This window comes from Herpailurus yagouaroundi, unplaced genomic scaffold (assembly GCF_014898765.1).
Source record: "Herpailurus yagouaroundi ecotype Mexico unplaced genomic scaffold, PumYag 198, whole genome shotgun sequence".
Classification (NCBI taxonomy): domain Eukaryota; kingdom Metazoa; phylum Chordata; class Mammalia; order Carnivora; family Felidae; genus Herpailurus; species Herpailurus yagouaroundi.
The window spans coordinates 13656680-13674453 of record NW_024412429.1 but is presented as its reverse complement, the minus strand read 5'-3'; the positions used below and the strand labels follow the sequence as shown (position 1 = coordinate 13674453).

The window sequence follows — 17774 nt, the reverse complement described above, 5'->3', positions numbered from 1 at the left end:
CGGAGAAGAACCTTGGCAACTCTCCTACCCCTGCTGGTTTCCGTGTACTTTGCTGCACCCCCTGCCCTCCTCTTTCCTTGTCACATTTGTCTCACTTCCCTCGTGGCCATCCTGAGGCCACACTCAGTGAGAAAGTTTTTCTTGTGTCTCTCCACAGTAAATAATGTTGTTTTGTTGTAATAAATATGACAGTTGGGCTGCCTAGACCATTTTGCAGTTGGCAGCTGTAGATCTGCTATGGGAGTCACAAACCGAATTGGGAATAGAGTGTGGTTCAGGAGAAATGCAGGGTATGACTGTTTTTCAAATCCTCTGAAAATGAGACCCAGTTAAAAGTGACCAAAAGCGACATAATTCTGGATTATAAACTATAATATAAAGAAGTTACAGTGGTTGCTCATGGGGAAAAAAGTGTCTTTACTCAGTGAAATTATTTCAAAAGAATTTGTGGGCCATATTCTGTTTACTCATATGCTCCAGGTTTGTTTGGCAAAGAGTGTACGAGTTTTCAATATTAATTGAGATTAATGTAGATTGCGTTAGTGCTGGTGTGTATATTCAAATCCTACATGCTAATATGGAATATGATATATTCATTTTTGTTAAAGTAAATAAATATTTTAACACCTTAAAATGGGGTTTTCTTCCTACTAGGGGTTATTTGTACGTAGTGAACATGGTATTTTCATATTTAGTTACAATATTCACTCCATCTATTCAGCAAGTATTGCAGGGCTTAATGGAGCTCCTCAATCATTAAACAATCATGTTCCCTATTATACTTTCATGATCAAGGTGCTGCAAGTTGCTTGTAATCGATTCTTTCTTATATGCCTGGTCTCTTTAATTAATGATTGTTAAAGAATAAAACTAATTTCTCTAATCTTTTGCTGAGGTATAAGATAAGTAGTGTCTCTGAGAAAAGAGCACCATCTATTGAGAAGAAGGCTAACAACAGAAGGGAAAATGCAGGAAGGAAATCAATGGAAGATTTTATTTTTGAAAACATTTACCTTGTAATAATCTAATACAAAGATTCAAAGATAAAAAAACAAGTCTAATTTGCAGTTATGATAATAAAAATAAATAAAGCATAATTAAAGGACTGCTTTATAAAGAGAGAATATGATTCTCATTTGTCCTAAGAAAATTCATAGAATCACAAGCTGATAAGGCTGGAAGGGACCCTAGAGATTACCTATGCTAGATGAGTAAACTGAGGCACAGAAAATATCAGTGATTTCTTCAAGGACAGATAGTTCATTAGTTCTATAATACTGTTAGTTCAATATAATATCTATATTAGCCAATATAATTTTCTTTTTATTAGAGTGGCAAATTATGATTTGAGTTAATTCAACTAAAAGACTGACGGAATAGATTTAGTTAGCCGTAATAATGTGGAAATAATAAAGTACCCCAAATTTATGTCTGGAATCATGGACACAATGAAGAGAAATTACTAAAGTGTCTAGAAATCCTGCTGTCTGAAGCATAATCTTTTATTTCCTTTTATTTCTTCTCTTGGTATTTTCCTTCCTTATTTTTCTCCCCTCTAGTTTATGCTTTTCTATAAAGAGAGAGCCAGTAAAGCAGCAATTTGGCTGTGAAATAAGAAGGCTGGTCTTATTTCAGTGTTTAAGAGATTGTTGGTTAGGTGAGTTTGTTTTAAAGGCATCTGACCTCTTGATGGCTTGGAGACGGATAGTGACATTGCATCTTAGTGAGAACATGATATTATGCTTTACTTCTCTGTTCTAACAAAATGCAGTATGATTTGAAAACTCATCCCCAACACCCACCTGTGGCAAGTTGGGTGTTTAATTCCACAGTCAGGTAACCCTCTGGGAATATGACTGTGAAACAGAAAAATAGACAGTTTAGTGACTGATGAAGTGATGAAGAAAGCATCTGGGGTTGAAGAAAATATGTTTATTTAGCTTAGAATATTTAATGGGACTGTCTCCAGGCTGTGGTGTTTTTACTACAAAAGTGATAGTTCGGAGATATTATTGCCCCTGTTAAAAAGGTGAGTAAAATGCTAACCCCCATTAGAGTATTGAGGTAAAATGCTCACTTCCTGCTATTATTTAAAGTTCAACAAATACTTTTGAAAGGTCAAGTACAATTAATGGTCAAGTTGCAGTTTCCTAACCAGATTAAGGTAATATTTATTAGTATGTTTTAATACACCAAGTGAATCATGAGGCTCAGGTGACTATGGCAACCAAAACAACAACAAAAATAACTGCTAATGCAGATACCATGATTAATACTGCTCTGTTCTGTCTCAACTCCATCATCATCATACCTTCATCAACAACATTATTAAATAGTATAACTTAAGTAGGATTCTTACACAGTGCTGTTCTGAAAAACATGAGGGAGAAAAAGAGATACCATCGCCATCATATGATCTAAAGATTTAAAATCCAGATGTCAAATGATAGAAATGCTATAGCTATTCATCACACAAAAACTTTTTTTGGTTTTAAAGAAAAAAATTACTTGCAAGATAATATTATAAAATTTACCACACAAATTCTAAAAACTGTGGTGATAAAATATTACAAAATGTATTATTGTCAAGAATATTTTTTAAAAAATCAACCGGAATAGTACACTGAGTTATAGCCACCAGGAATGTTTCATTTTTTGAGAGCACTTATCCAAAGCACAGAATTAATCATAAATATAAAAGTTGATATTGTCCCAGATGTATTTATTTTTGTAAGTGTTTTTTCCAAAAAGATTTGTCCATGTAGTCGTGAACATTGTCTATGCAGACACTGTTAAGAAAGAAAGAAAGAAAGAAAGAAAGAAAGAAAGAAAGAAAGAAAGAAAGAAAGAAAGAAAGAAAGAAGAAAGAAAGAAAGAAAGAAAGAAAGAAAGAAGAAAGAAAGAAAGAAAGAAAGAAAGAAAGAAAGAAAGAAAGAAAGAACAGAAAGAACAGAAAGAAAAAAGAAAAAGTAGAGGGTTGGAAACTGTTAGATCTCTATGAGTTGTGTAAATCATCCTGACCAATAAAGTTCCAATGAAGAGTGCCAAATGAATGATATTGCCTTCATTTTTCAGATTACTTCTTAATTTGACTAGATAAATTCTCAATATGACCAGTTACCAGAGCAGAGAATGTATATATATGCAAGATGTTATTGTCATTTTTCTTTCACTAAAAAGTATTTCTGACTTTAAAACAAGTCCTATGAGCTCATACTTGTTTTATATACTAAATATTTGATTCAGATTTAAACTACAAAATGAACAGGCATGACTGATTAGAACAGAAGTATGAGCTTTTTTCCTCACTTCAGATATAAGTAGCTGAAAAAATAAGCAATAACAATGTTTTATCTAATATATATTAGATATATATTTTATATATATATTATATATATATTTTTTTATCTAATACACACACACAGAGACAAATACGTATATACATATGAGTTAATTTTAATGCATAAGTCCCTGAATATGGTCACTAGTAATTTTAATAAAATAAAAAAAGATAATTGTTTATTTAGAAAGCTCAAATACTAACAAAGCTTGCTTTCTTTTTTAAAACTATAAAATATCCTAGTTAGAGGATGATTTTTTTTTTGAGGATGGATTTAAAGGAAAAAAAATCCTACTAAATAAAAATCTGTCCTTAACATAACGGTTTACATGAAAATATAAGAATTTACTTGTATTCCTTTTACTTGCAATACAGAGCTCCTGGTAGTATTTCTTACAGTGTCAACTTTAACTATTTCACATATAGGTGCTAATTCTACCATAACACTGTTCTTCACTGTGTCCTAAAAACACTAAGTTGCTTTTCATTTCCTCTGTGGTAGGTTGTGTTTCTGTCATCTACAAAGAGTTATCACTGAGTTTTTTTTCTTTCTCTCCTTTCTTTCTTGAAAGAATGAGCTATCTTACATTTTATTAAATGTTTCCAGCACAAAGGAATGTATAGAGAGTAATAAGATTCTTCACCTTCAAAAATTATATGTATAATTATAATAATTATATATACTAGTAATATATATTATATATTACACATAATAATATATATTATATACTTTATATAATATACAATACATGATTGTATGTTTTATATATTATAAGTTGGGGCACCTGGGTGGCTCAGTCGGCTAAGCATCCGACTTAGGCTCAGGTCATGATCTCATGGTTCGTGGGTTCGAGCCCCACATCAGGCTCTGTGCTGACAGGCCTGTTTCAGATTCTGTCGATCTCTCTCTCTCTCTCTCTCTGCCCCTCCCCCACTCGTGCTCTGTTTCCCTCTGTCTCAAAAATAAACATTATATATTATAAGTAATCCATAATATATAACAATTATATATACATAATAACCTATAATATGTAAATTATATTATACATATGCTACATATATATAAGAAGCAGCCTCATTTCTCCTATTATACTGACTCCCCAGAGACTATTATTATTGTAAATTTGGTGGTTATTATTCATAGGCATATTTTAAACTTTTATTTTTGCTGTGCTTCCATAAAGTATAATCTTTTAAACATGTTCTTTGAACTTTATATATTAAATGTTTATATTTTATATTAATGTGAATAGACAGAATTTCACTATTTTCCCAGAGTTGTTCTAGTTCCAGCAGATCATAGAAACGAGATGGTAAAGAATTAACTCTCCTTAATACTGTTAACTTATCTCTAAATCTGTGTTAAAAATTATTGTGAAGATTTCTTCACAAGTGTTTTCCTGAACAAATATTTTCATTAATACTTACATGCAGTATTTGGGGAAAAACTTCTGGCAACTGCTACAATAAGTAAATCTTGTGAATAAAACCTAGGTATAATTTCTCTACTTCTAAGGAGGAAATAAAAATAATTGGTTTCTGACTACTTCAAAATGTCATTCATGCTAAATGCTAACAATCCTTACTTTGGGATTTTGAATGTCTTAGAGAACTCTTTACACATAAAAGTTTAAAACGTTATTTCTTCTAGAATTCCGCTTTAGGTATTAATTGAAATAAAATTATTTTGGTTAGCAGGAGCAGATAAACTGGTTTTGATAAATAATGTAAAACAGTTTGACATCTTAAAATATATTAACAATAAATACCAAGACTAAATGTTGTGTGAAGTTTTTAAAATATGTGAATTTCATATTTTTAATCTTCATAAAGATTAATGTATATTAATTAACTAAAACAACGATTTATGACCATAGTCTCCAAACTTGTGTTTAGATGTAGACACTTACTTCAAGAACTCCTAAGTCAATATATTGGAGTGCCTGGGTGGCTCAGTAGGTTGGGCAATTGACTCTTCCATGGGCATTCAGCTCAGGTCATGATCTCATAGTTCATGGGATCAAGCCCTGTATTGGGCTCCGTGATGAGAACACAGAGCTTGCAGAGGGATCAATCTCTCCCTCTCTCTCTGCCCCTCCCCTGTTCCTATGCACTTGTGATCTCTCTCTGTCTCAAAATAAATAAGTGAACTCTATTTAAAAAAACAAACTCATGAGCCAATATATAAAGGAAATCAAAGGAGCTATTCAGGATGAATCACATGCTGGGGCCACAGAGCACTGCTCAACTGCTAGCCCCATCCTACCCTCCATTGCTGTCCTCAGAGCACTTTCATGGAATTTCCAGAGCTCTCTCAGGTAATATTTTAAAATAGTGATTTTCATATCGTTTCAGACCTTTGTTGTACCTCACCTCTCATCCTGCTGTTCACCTTTGACTTCAGTGATTAGTATGGCCGTGATTAGTTTTGCCCGGATATATCTTGGCAACTTTCTACCCTAGCTGCATCTATAGCCCTTGTTTTCATCCCTGGAACTTCTCTGACTCTACCACCCTCCACAGAAATCAGCCTGGTATTCACAGGTGAGAATGTGTGAGGAAGTTGCCACCCACGAAAGACACCTTGACTGGGGAAATGGGAAGCTGTGGACAAATGGTCCCCTCTGCTTCCCTCTACCCTTAGGTACACAGTTCTGAGGAGCAGACCACAAGGCACATTAGAAACTCTGGTCTTCATTGTGACCATTTCAAGAACATGCTTTTCCTTCTTTCCTTTTTACCTTCTACTCCCCCACTTCTGTTCCCACTTGTATTCCCTGCAAATGCTTTCCAAAATGATTTACCTTCACACCAATTTCTGTCTCACTCTGTAAAGCTCATCATTCCTGTTATTTTTATGACTGGTTACAATGTGTTGGCACAGTAAAATCCAATTAATAAATAGGCCTTTGCCAATTCATTAAATATAGGTTTTCCTGAATAATTAAAAGTTCTTAAGAAAAATTCTAATCGGTATCCCATGTTAGAACAATGAAGAGAATTCATGAGCGAAGCTTTTCCTTTTATTAGTTTTCCTGTTTCAGGATTCAGGAAAGGCTTTAGTAGATTTTCCCTTAATGGACAGGAAGGAGGTAACAGTCATGTGTAGTGTTCAGATTCCTTCTTGAGTTCAGGGTGATGGTAGCAATATGCTCTCAGATATGTAAAAGAAATAAATAAAGCCTCCTGTGCCTTCTAATAAATTATCTGAAGACAAAAACTACCACCCCCTTCTCCACTCGTTCCAAGTTATATAATACCCATAAAAGTTCTTATGATAACTAAATTCAAGAAAATTTCAGGGTCCTCAAAATGAGCTGAAACAACAGATAAAAGAAATGTCGTATACAATAAACATCATGTAATGAGTTTGTCTTCGCATCTCCTTTCCCTAGTCATCCATTCTTGCTTCAGGCCATTTTATTTCCCCACAAATTCTTCAGGCTGAGGGTCTTTGAATTCAAGATATACATTGTAGAATATAAAGGTCACATAGAAAAAATGTTTTTTTGCTTTGGCTCAGGACCCCAAGTGCCACTTGTGGCTCAATTTCAAACTGTTCTGTGCCTCATTCTCCTCATCTGTAAAATGTAAGAATTGAACTGAAAAACTCTTGAAGTCCCTTCTAGTACTAAGAATTCCTATGGCAACTTCAAGGACTACTTCTCCATAATTTTGCAGCTACACTATCTAGAGAAAAAAGAGTAATGATTTACCAAGTTAAATAATGTTGTTTTCAATTCCATCTCACCCTCTTGCATTTTAGATAAGCTCAAATGGATTCTGTCAGAGAGAGAAATTGCTGAGATGCCAGTTTGGTGTCAATTAATATAATGAGCCAGACTGAAGGCAACAGTCAAGGCTTCATTCACTTACTGTGAGAGTATAAGCAAGACACAAAACAAGATAAAAGTGACGGCTCCCCAAGGTTCTGTTTTTCCCCCACATTAAGGCACCAGGTCACAAGAAGAGCTAGGAGCGGGAAAGTATTGAGTCAGAGAGAAGAGTTTCTTCAAGGACTCCTGATAAGAAGGTCTCAGCAGAGACACCTAGAAATAGCTTTGTCAAGGCCTACTCAATAAGAAGGCTCCAAATGGAGGCAGTTGGACTAGTGATGCATATACATCTTAGAGCATTGCTGTTGAGGTGGAAGAGGGGCATGAGTCCTTGAACACAAATTCCTCCAGATTATATACCAAGTCTCTTGTGGGGAGGACAGCTTCTCCCCATGAAGTCTACCAAGTAGAGCCTTTGTAGTTGCCTATGGTTGAGCCTCAAAGGTCACACACAGTATATGGCCTGGACTCAGACTTCTCAGATTCAGCTTAAACCCTGACACTTCTCTTTCCTCTCCTGTTCTCTCCCCCTCCACTCCTTTTCTCCTCTCCTCCCTCTCGAACTCCCCCTCTCCTCCTTCCCCCTCCCTCCCTCTCTCTCATTCTCTTTTTAATTCATGTAAAGATTATTTTAATATTTGCTTTCAGAAATTAATTATATTCAGGATGTTGCATTCTAAAGTAGGGCAGATAGGACTGTTACACATGAGGGAACCCTGGATGGGTTCAAATGAGAGAGAGATCATTCTGTTCTGGATATAAGTTTCTGCCCAGGCAAGAATATTGTCAAGTATGTTTTTTAAATTCGATCATGTGTTATCTTATTAGTTGCATATAAGTAGGTGTCCTAAAGAGATTCAAATGTAATCATTCACACTTAGTAAAAATTATTCTTTGTAATTTAAGGTTTAAATATATTAAACCAACATGATACATTCAGTCTGCAAATATGCTACATATTAATTTCTTCTATAAATTTTTATTTTCCCCTGTCATCTACTTTTTCTAATAAAATCCTTATTCTTCAAGTCTCAACTTAAAGCCATTTCTCTTTGCAGCCTCCCCAAAGTACTTCTACAACCAAGTTCCCTGCACTGTAACCCATGATAAAGGCTCTGATTGTGAAAAGTCTGGGCATTTTCTCATGCTTTTACAAAATGTCACTTGATAATCCTTGAAGACTTGATAGACAACTATCTCTCTGTGATAGTTAAGAAATGTGATAGTTGTTCAAAGTTGAACAACAGAAGCATTCATCTTTGAAATATTTTGTAATTCAAAGTTTTCAGCATTTCAGATTCACCTCAAAGTATTCAGATGTAAATTCTGATTCAGACAATTCTCTCAATTCACTGCTTTATTCATGGGTATTTAGCTTTTATAACTTGAATCATGAAAACTGATCTGTATCACTGGATTAATATCAGAAAATCATAAATTCACATACACACACATATATCTATATGTGCATATATGTGTAAGTCCAAAAACATTAAATTGGAAATAGATTGTGCTCTTATGATTGAAATACAGAAAGATTTTAAAGAGTGAAATTACTAAAAAGTTAATACAGTTAGTTCTCAATATTCATGATAGTTATGTTTTATGAAGTCATTGTGATTAATAAATTAGACAAGACTGAAGCTTTGCTTCTAGGGAAGATTTAGGGTTACGTTCCTGTGAGCCACAGTCACATTTGCATCAGTTAATCAAAACATAACTTTCTGTTATTTGTGGTTCTGTATAAAGGCATCCATTTAATCGTTATTGTCGATTCATTAACATTGAATGCACAGTCAACAGCATTGTAACCAATGTCTGCATGAAACTCATCTAAGATATTAGACACATCACTGCCATCTTATACTTAGGCACACCAGACAGCACTTCAGCACTCTGTTTGAGGTCAATTTTAAATAGTAAGATTACCGACAAACAATGCAAAAATGCTATAAACGTGTCACAGAAAGGAGACATTTGTAGTCTGAGAGTTGAAATGGGAAGGCAGAGTGTTGCTTTGTTTGACCTCCGCTGAAAACTTGTCCATCAAAGCAACTCAAAGTTTCTGTCACTCTGTACATAACTGCAAATGACCATAAAAACACATCAGTATAGAGTTTAGGGTTAAAATAAAATTTAACAAGCAAGGTTGTTTGCAAATACAGAATCCATTAATAATGAGGATCGACTGCATATACAAATGTTTTCCCAGGAAATATTTTTTTTTGAACGTTTATTTATTTTTGGGACAGAGAGAGACAGAGCATGAACGGGGGAAGAGCAGAGAGAGAGGGAGACACAGAATCGGAAACAGGCTCCAGGCTCTGAGCCATCAGCCCAGAGCCTGATGCGGGGCTCGAACTCACGGACGGCGAGATCGTGACCTGGCTGAAGTCGGACGCTTAACCGACTGCGCCACCCAGGCGCCCCCCCAGGAAATATTTTAAAAACAGAGCTGAAGAAAAAAATCAGAAAGCATGTTCCATATTAAATATGATTACAATTTCATGTCATGAAGGCACGTTTTGTATTTTTAATCATTATTTATCATAATCAAAGGGAATAGCTTGAAGACAAAATGGGTTCCCATATGAATCAGTATATCACTAGATACCTATATTAGCACACAAATTTAAGAACATGCATGATGCACAAGAGTCCCTTTTTCTCCATATCCATGCCAGTATTTGTTATTTCTTGTCATACTGACATTCATGAAGTGATATCTCACTGTGGTTTTAATTTACATTTCCCAAACGCCTAAAGATGCTGAATATTTTTCCATGTACACATTGGCCTTTTGTATATCTTCTTTGGATAAATGTCTATTCAGGTCCTTTGCCCATTTTTTAATTGGGTTTTTTGTTACTGAGTTATATGAGTTCTTTATATATTTTGGATCTTAACCCCTTATCAGCTATATGGCTTGAAAATATTTTTCCCATCCCATGGATCATCTTTTCACTTTGTAAATGATTTATTTTGTGTGTCTAGAAGCTTTTCAGTTTGATATAGTGCTGTTTATTTTTTATTTTGTTGCCTGTGTTTGAGTTGTCATATCTAAAAAATCATTACCCAAGACCCATGTCAAGGAAACTTGTTCCTATGTTTTCTTATAGGAGTTTCATGGTTTCAGGTCTTACATATAAGTCTTTAGTCTATTTTGAGTTAATTTTTGAGAGTGGTGTAAGATATGGGTCCAGTTTCATTCTTTTACATGTGAATATCTGATTATCCCAGCACCACATATGGAAGAGACTATCTTTTCACCATTGAGTATTCTTGACTCCATTGTCAAATATTAGTTAACCGTATATGTTTGGGTCTGTTTCTGGGCTCTTAATTCTGTTCCCTTGGTCTATTTGTCTCTTATTAGGCCAGTACCATACTGTTTTGATGACAACAGTTTTATAATATAGCTTGCAATCAGGATATGTGATGTCTCCTGTTTTGTTCTTCCTTCTCAAGATTTCTTTGGCCATTCAGGATCTTTTTTGGTTTCCTACAAATTTTAGAAGTGTTTTTTTCTACTTCTGTAAAAATTCCATTGGGATCTTGATAGGGGTTGCATTGAATCTATAGACGGTTTTTGGTAATATTGACATTTTAACAATATTAAAATGGGTTGGGTTCTTCCAACACATAGTATGAGATACTTTTCCATTTATTTGTGTCCTCTTTGATTTCTTTCATCAACATCTTATAGTTTTCAGAGATATTTTTTTATCTCCTTAGTTAAATTTATTCCTAAGTATTTCATTGTTTTTGATGCAATTGTATATGAAATTATTTTCTTAATTTCTCTTCCTGATAGTTTGATATTAATGTATAGAAGTGCAGCAAATTTTTCTGGATATTTATTTTGTATCATGCAACTTTATTGAATTTATTTGTTAATTCTAAGTTTTTTTGGTGGAGTTTTTAGGATCATGCATATATATAGTATCATGTCTACAAATAGTGACAGTTTTAGTCTTCCTTTATAATTTGGATTTTTATATTTCTATTTCCTTTTCTTTTCTTTTTTCCTAATTGCTATGGCTATGACTTCCAATACTATGTTGAATAAAATGGCAAGAATGGGCATCCTTTTCTAATCTTTATTCCTGAGAAAAATTTTCAGTTTTTCATTGTTGAGTACTATGTTAGCTTTGGGCCTGTCGTATGTGGCCTTTATTACATTGAGGCACATTCCCTCTATACCCACTTTATTGAGATTTTTTATCACAAATGCGTGTTGGATTTTGTTAAATGTTTTATATGCATTTATTGAAATGATCACATGATATTATCCTTCATTTTGTTAATGTGATGTATGTGTCACGTTGATTATTTGCAGATGTTGTACCATCCTTGCATTCCTAAAATAAATCCCACTTGATCATGGTGCATGATCCTTTTAAAGTATTGTTGAATTTGGCTTGCTAATATTTTGTTGGGGATTTTTGCATATGTTCATCAGGAATATTGGCCTGTAATTTTATTTTTCTGTGGTGTCTTTATCTGATTTTCGTATCAGGGTAATGCTAGCCTTATAAAATAAATTTGGAAACATTCCCTTCTTTTCAATTTTTTAGAAAATTTTGAGAAGGACAGGTATTAATTATTCTTTGAATGTTGGGTAGAATTCACCAGGAAAGACTTTTGATCCTGGACTTTTTTTGTTGGGAGGTTTTTGATCAACGATTTGATCTCCTTGTTAGTAATCATTCTTCTCAGGTCTTCTATTTCATCATGAGTCAGTTTTGTTAGGTTGAATGTCTTTATGAATTTATCTATTTCTTCTAGGTTGTCCAATTTGTTGACTAAAATTGTTCAGAGTAGTCTATTATGATCTTTTTTATTTCTGTGATATGAGCTCTAACTTCTCTTTTTCACTTCTGATTCTATATCTATCTGTCTGTATGTCTGTCTATTTATCTTTCTCTTAGTGAGTCTAGCCAAAGGTTTGTGAATTTTGTTTATCTTTTCAGCTCTTACTTTTATTAATTTTTTCTATTGTTTTTTTAGTCTCTATTTCAATTATTTCCATGTTATCTTTGCTGTTTCCTTTCTTTACACTACCTTTGGGGTTTGTTTATTCTTTTTTTTTTTTTCTAGCTTCTCTGAATGCAGAGTTAAATTGTTCATTTGGGCTTTCCTTGTTCCCTGAAATAGGACTGTACTGCTGTAAACTTCCCTTTTAAAATTGCTTTTGCTTCATCCCGTAGATTTTGGACTGTTGTATTTCCATTTTAATTTGTCTCCAGGTATTTTTTTTATTTCTCCTTTGATTTTTTTTTACTCATTGATTTCAATAGCATGTTATCTAATATCCACACATTTGATTTTTCGAATTTTCTTCCTGTGATTGATTTCTAGTTTCATTATATATTTAACAGTCTATATCAAGTTAATAGCATCTTAAGTTTGAACATGTTCTAAAAGTTCTATATTTTTACTCCCGCCCCCATGTGTTCTGTTTCTGATACCATATTTAGCATCTTTTCTTTTGCCTATCCCTTAACTAATTATGATAGTTATAGTTAATTTTACTACTTTTGTCTATTAACTTTCATATTAACCTTGTAAGCGGTTAATCTACTGTTTACTATATATTTGCATTTATTAGTGATATTTTTACTCCCATATGTTTTCCTGTTACTAATTAATGCATTTTCTTTTCAGCTAAAAAAAAATCCCTTTAATATTTCTTGTAAATCAGTTTAGTGTTGACAAACTCCTTTAGTATTTGTTTGTTTGGAAAACATTATCTCCTTTTCAGTCTGAATAATAACCTTGCTGGGTAGAATATTCTCATTTGGAAGTTTTTTTTTTCCTGTCAGCACTTTGACTAGATCATGCTACTCCCTTCTGGCCTGCAAAGTTTCTACTGAAAAATTAACTGATAGTCTTATCAATTTCCTTTGTATGTAGCAAGTTGTTTTCTCTTGTTGCTTTTAAAATTTTTCTCTTTATATTTAACTTTTGACATTTTAATTATAATGTGTCTTAGTGTAATCTCTTTGGGTTCATCCTATTTGTAACTCTGTTTGCTTCCTGAGCCTAGATGTCTCTTTCCTTCACCAGGGAATTTTTCAGCCATTATTTATTTAAATAACTTTTCTACCTCTTTCTCTCCCTTCTACATCTGGGGCCTCTGTATGTAGATGCCTTTTCTTTTGATATTGTCCCAAGGGTCCTTTAAACTATCTTCATTTTGTTTAATTCTTATTTCTTTTGTTCCTCTGATTGGGTAATTTCCGCTGCCCTATAGTCCAGGTTGCTGATCCATTTTCAGCTGGTTTTGTCTTGTTCTTTCATTTGGAATACATTCTTTTGTGTTCTCATTTTGGGCAGCTCTCTTTTTCTCCTTATTAGATGAAACAACTCTCTCTTCAAGTCTTGAAAAAGTGGCCTTGTGTAGGACATGAACCTTATCATTCAACCTTGCCCTGGATTTTGGTTGTTTCTCAGACTTCTTTGATTGTCTAAGTAGCATGATTGGTTTTTGATGGGTCCTAGTTGTTGAGAGTATGCCAAGACCTGTCAGAGTTCCAAAGGTTTGGATCTCAGACAGGGCCTGGTTTTAGGCTAATTGTAAGACAGATCCTCTGGCACCAGCTTTTAAGATGTTAGATAGATGATAGATAGATAGATAGATAGATAGATAGATAGAGATAGAGATAGAGATAATCTTATGTATATATAGATGGGTCTGCAATCATAAACCCTGCTGATTTCTAGACCAGGAAATTTGGAGGTATCCCCTCAGCAACACTGGCAAAAAAATTCATTAGTCATATATATAAAATCTCATTTCTTGGATGCATCAGGGAGCTGTAGCAAGGTCAAGGAAGGGCTCTAATATGGTATCTCCATGCCCACACTCCCTGGGAGCACTGCTGTAGCATCTGGATATGTGGCAAACCTGAAGCCTGACCCTCAGGCTGAAGCTCCAGGACAAGAAAATAGGCATTTGTCTCATGAAGACTGGGGACATGTTTTAGTCAGCTGTTTGTTCAGTACCTAGGGATGGTAGGCTGCTAAGAACTGTCTCTCTGATTATCTCAGACTCACAAGGCTCAGAAACACAATTCCCACTGGCCAACAGAGCCAGGCACTCAAGAGGCCTGCCTTGTGTGGGCTGCACACGTCTATCATCTGTGGCGAGGCTGGCTGTGGTTGTGACATACCAGGACTGGGACAGGACAACCCACAGCTGAGATGCAATGTGAGGTATTTGTATGTCTAGCTATGGTGCATGAGGGGCAAGACACTCAGTGACAATGGCTGCAGTGTGAGGGAGCGAGGCTCCCACTAGAACTAACAGGCCAGAAGATGGGTGCAAAAAACGGTACCCACCAGCCCCGGCACCAATAAGGCAGAAGGTGAATGCAAATATGGCACCTGCCAGCACCTCCACCCCCAGAGTGAGTCTCAACAGGTTCTTGCCTTTCTGGCAGATGCTTTAAGGTTAACATAATGAGCCCCCTGATATGGATTAGTCGCCTTTCAAATTGTTGCTTTTTTTATGGGTCCCCTTGTTTGTTTATGTTTTTTAAAGTTTATTTATTTATTTTGAGAGGGGGGCAGTGCACACAAGCAGGGGAGGGGCAAAGAGAGGGGACAGAGAGAGAATCCCAAGCAGGCATGGGGCTTAAACTCAAAAACCATGAGATCATGACCTGAGCTGAAGTCAAGCGTCTGACACTTGACCAACTGAGCCACCTTGTCGCCCCCAGTCCTGTTTGTTTTTAAGGCCAAACTCTAACTCTTTGGTGGCTCATTTGTCTGATGCAGTTCCCAAGGGGTGCCTGATATGTGACAAGAAAACCCTCACTCATCAAGGGACAAGTTCTGTATTATAAGAACCCTCCTGACTATGGTCATTACACCTGGGGTGGGGTTTCTTGCAAGGCCATGTCTCTGCCTCTTCTACCCATATTGATGTAGCCTTTTTATCCTTTTTTGTGTAAACACTGTTCAGCTAGCTTTCAGTTCCTTTTCAGAAGGAAATGTTCCACATATAGCTGTGGGTCTGTTGTGTTTGTGGGAGGAGGTGAGTTCAGGATCCTCCGATACCACTACCTTTAACCCTCATCCCCCCAGAAAATCAGCAATATTCATTACCATCCTTAGCCAGTGATTAGGGAGCAAGTGCTTAGAAAATAGCATGCTGAAAAATTTCCCTCAATTGGACATGCTTTGTGGTTATCTTAAATCAGTGCAATTTTTTAGGCTCTCTCACAGTATTTTCATCTTCAACTATTTGAAGCTTTCAGGAAAAATTGAAACTGTCATCTGCAAATTCATATTAACTTCTTAGCAAATACAAAATCTGTCCTCAAAGACACCTATGTCTGCACACCAACCACTCTACACCCACCCCCATGCACCCAGATAGTGACTGGCAGCTTCATTTCACTCAACCTCTCATTATGCCCTTTCAGGCACAAAAGCTCACTGGTTGGATTTTTTTTTCTTTTCTTTCTGATTTATGTAACTTGCTCATTTTAAAAAAATTGTTTTCTGCAGTTCTCCAAGTTTCCTTTGAAAAATGTTATCTTTTGTGTTTTAGGACCAGACTGGCTAGCTCAATAAAAAGGAGCACTAGTTATGCCAAAGTATTCTGTGGTGTTTGTAACCCCTTGGTTTCTTGTCCATGGTTTTACTCAATGGTTTTTCTAAGGACTCTCTGAAGTCTCTTTTCTGCCTAACTCCACATGTTTAATTTGGTTCCCATCTGTCTCCAAATGACTGAATCTTTGAATAGTTGTGCTCAGATAAAACTTTCTGGCATGTACAGGAATTCTTTAGATTAGCCAGATAGATGCTGGGTCTAAGTCTGCAAGGAGAGCAAAGTTGAGGAGAGATTTAACTGGGTGATATATAGTCCAGCCAAAAATTCTAAGGTTCCCAGAATCTCTTAAATGAGAATGCGATCTATATTTTATCAAGGAATCCAGACAGGTTAAAATAAATCATTATTTTTTTCCAATTAACTTATTAACTCATGGAACATCATAACTATTGCATAAGTCCTTGAAATATGCTTAGACACATAGAAGAAGGCCTCCCAGATCATCTATTCCAGTGGTGCTCCATCTTCGTTGCATATCAGAATCACCCGGGAAGCCTTAAAACAAAACTAAAGGCCTAGCTCCACCTAAGGCTATGGTTGATTAAATCAGAATCTCTGGGGTTAGTTTTTAGACATAGGCAAGAAGGCCTCTTAATGTGCAGCCAAGATTTAGAGGCACAGATCTGGTTCAACCTATTCACTTCATGGAAGAGGAAATGGAGTCTTATCTGTCCAGGAGGTTTACGAGGTCTGTTCATACGCCTTGCTTCTCTGAACTTTAAGTTGTTTATAGTAAAAGTAGTAAATTAAACCACCTCTCAGAAAAGCTAAAGTTCAGGGTGTTTTCAAAATTTCCCTAAAATTGACCAATTGGCTCTCTTCCCAATAGGCATGGTGGAGCGGGTAGAGTCCTAAGAAGACTCATGTTTGAATCTCTGCCCCTTGCTAGTTAACATTGTCACCCATCCTCCCTAAATCGTACTAGTAAAACTTTACTAGAGAAATAATAACTATATTCAATCTCACATGGATTTTAGGTCCAAATTAGATAAGATATATGGAAGTGTACGATGAACATTAAAAGTGCTATATAAAAGTAAGGAGTTTTGTTACTTGTTCCCCTCCTACTGAGAATTCATCTTCCCACCCATTAGGCTCACGCCATTAGCATGTAGTGTCTCAGCACTCACCCAATGCTTTGCTTTCTCATAGGTCAGATATATTACCCATTATAATATTTTGAAATGCAGTTTATCTCTTTAGAATCACAGTTTCTGCAGAGGCAAGGCAAGGCACTGCATAGGTGTCACTGTTGTCATTCTCTTGGTTCCAATCAGTTCCTTCCCAACTGGATCATTCCAAAATCATCTTGCTGACTACCAAGATGATGTGAAGAGAACTCTAAAGACAGAGAAGTGCAACTTACTTGGTTCCTTATTGATAAGTCTTTCCATACTGTCCACTGAATAAATTCAGTGGGTAAAAAAGATGCAAACCAATTATGGGGGAGAAGGGAAATAGTTATTTTGTTACTTAAATGTTTCACATTTAAGTTGAGGTTACAGTCAGGGCATCTGAAGCAAAATAAGTCTAAATGCTGACTGCACGTGATGAAACTCTTTTTAGCCAGCAGCATTGTTTATTAACTTATAATACTGGTGTTCTCAAACACTAGCTTTGGAAATTTAGTCATTTAGATTCCATCTCTGAGAAGACTCCTAGCTTCTTTTATGAGTCTGTGTCACTCACTAATCATAGTAAAATTGGTCAGAAAGGTGGAGCTCTTCATAATGGATGCCTTAATGATGATACAGTGAGTCTGCGTGTCTATCTTTTCTAACACCTTCATGATGGATTTTTTTTCAGAACTTGCAAAGCAATGTCCATAAACGTCCTAAGGATAGTAAATGGTGTAAATAAGCAACCACAGTGTAGGAAATAACATCCATGGGGCTTAGTGTCTTCCAGAATGAAGATCATTCTAAATACAAAAGCTGTGGAAAACAAGATCAATGAAAGGGAAGGTCTTCTTTGT

At 35.4% G+C, this 17774-nt stretch overlaps 1 protein-coding gene across 1 annotated transcript in view; it reads left to right on the top strand.

Moving 5' to 3' along the window:
• The window catches only part of OPRM1 (opioid receptor mu 1), a 61106-nt gene that overhangs the window by 963 nt on the left and 42369 nt on the right, over window positions 1–17774 (top strand). The gene's annotated exons all lie outside the window — the stretch shown is intronic.